This window comes from Pteropus medius, unplaced genomic scaffold (assembly GCF_902729225.1).
Source record: "Pteropus medius unplaced genomic scaffold, Ma_sr-lr_union100, whole genome shotgun sequence".
NCBI classification, from domain to species: Eukaryota; Metazoa; Chordata; class Mammalia; order Chiroptera; family Pteropodidae; genus Pteropus; species Pteropus medius.
In genome coordinates, this window is record NW_024342474.1 from 3,662,986 (window position 1) to 3,665,169 (window position 2,184).

The window sequence follows — 2,184 nt, forward strand, 5'->3', positions numbered from 1 at the left end:
TAGATTCCAATATTTGGGGTTCTCTAACAATACGCTTGATTCTGCAACTGGTCACCATATAATGAAGCACACCAGGTGACTGGCTTTCTCTTTGCACATTGCTTTCAAATGTTATATGTGACAGAACAGCAAAAATTGCCAGACATCTGAGAAAGTATACAACATAAACTTAAAGCAAAATCAAAGAAAAAGACAGAGAAAATATGTAACGTACCAAACATCACAAATTCAAGTTGGAAAGGCTCTCTTATTAATAACACCACATACTAGAAAATGATGTAAAACTTTCTTTAAAATTCTGAGCAAAAGTGTTATCTAAAACTCTATGCCCAGCACTGCCACCCCCCCAAATGATTATAAAATAAATAGGTCACTTATAATCATATAATTTCTTATAACATGAAATCATCCTTCTCAGGAAACTTTAGAGAATGTAATGCATTAAATTATAGAGTCAACCAGAAAAGAAACTAGCAAGGAATTTGAAAAATAAAGTTTAATACAGAACTGAGTCAGAGAAGAGTCTCAAGAAGATAGCTGTCCATCAGATCAAGACAGTAAGCAGTACTGATTGGAGAAAGAAAATAAAGAGTTCCATGAGGGCTTCACGATGATGGAGTGGGAAGGAAGGAATGACCGAATGTACCTGATATGTAATATAATATGGAGACTATTATTTAGGTTAATAATTTCATTGGAAATAATTAGTGATAAAGACATAGAAAACAAAAGATGTATCAAGTTATTTATTACCTCTAGAAAGTACAAAAAGTTATTGAACATAGGAAAAGTGATCATGGTCCACTACTTGAATCAGCAGCAAACAACATAAATGGTTAGAATAAATATTAAAGGTTGAGTTAATTAAAAAATATATCTGTATACAATGTTTTGGGAAAAAGAGGAACTTGAGTTTGAGTAAGTGTACCAATGTTAAATCCCCATCTTTCATGAGAGAAATTTAGTACATAATGTTTAAAATTAATAAATCAAAGATAGCAATAAAATGTGTTATTTTGAAATATAAAATGAATATTTAGGGAGAAAAAACAGGAGAGTTTGGGGGAACTTAGACTCAACACTAAGAGTCTGTTATGGTTCATAGAAATTTTAAGATTGTTTTTCCTGTTTCTGTGCTAGATTTGTTTTAATTGTTCAGCTATGTTACTAAGAACTCAGGCTCTGCCTGTCTTTCTACTCCATTTCCTGAAAATGTTATTTTTGTCTTCTACATCATGGTCAAAAGATGGCTCTGTTGTCTACAGTCATGCAACCCTGAATGTACCCGATCTCGTCTGATCTCGGAAGCTAAGTAGGGTCGGGCCTGGTTAGTACTTGGATGAGAGACCATCTTGGAATACCAGATGCTGTAGACGTTTTAAAAAAAAAAAAAAGATGGCTCTGCGGCTTCAAATATTAAATCTGTGTTCAATACAAGTAGTAGAAGTGAAAAGGGAGCCTAGAACAAGAACACGCACATCACCTTCCTTAATCGGGAAAGCACAAGCTTTATCAAAAACTCATACTAGTGTTCTATTAATTAGGCTGCCTAGTGTCCTATGGTCATTTGTTGCTGTAAGGGAGACTGTGAATGTGACTATTAAGATGGGACTGCCCTGAAAAAATTTTAGTATTCTATCTTCAAGGAAAAATTGAGGAAATGAATAATGAGTAAACAATTAAAATATTGATCATCTGCATTTATTACATTTATAGATTTCAGAGACAGAAAATGCAATAGAATCAAAAATGTCAAGTATTTTATAGGTGGGAATAATGAATCAAGTTTATTATGGCATGAAGAATGGAAAAGAGAAAGTAGAACAATAGTTGTTTCACACATAATTGTTTAAGACAATTTATATACATTTTCTCCTTTAAGTAACCAATTGGGTTTCAAACTCAGGTTTGCTGAATTCTAATCTTCATGTACTTTTCACTACAAATTCTAATTCTCATGTGCTTTTCATTACGTATCATGTGGGAGTATTTTGTTTGATAATTTTAATGGAGGGAACATCTAAGATTACACAATTATGTTTTTAAAAATGCACAGTACATGTAGAAGTTTGTGTTAAAAACCATTTGAAGCAAGTTTAAGGGGCATAGTTTATTGTAGACTCACTATAAGCCAAGGGCAATAAGGTTATCAGAAATTCCATATGCACTCTGATGGCTACCTCA

At 32.9% G+C, this 2,184-nt stretch overlaps 1 pseudogene; it reads left to right on the forward strand.

Moving 5' to 3' along the window:
• Positions 1 to 1,257: 1,257 nt before the first annotated feature.
• Positions 1,258 to 1,376, forward strand: LOC120605182 (uncharacterized; annotated as a pseudogene).
• The last annotated feature ends 808 nt before the right edge of the window (positions 1,377 to 2,184 follow it).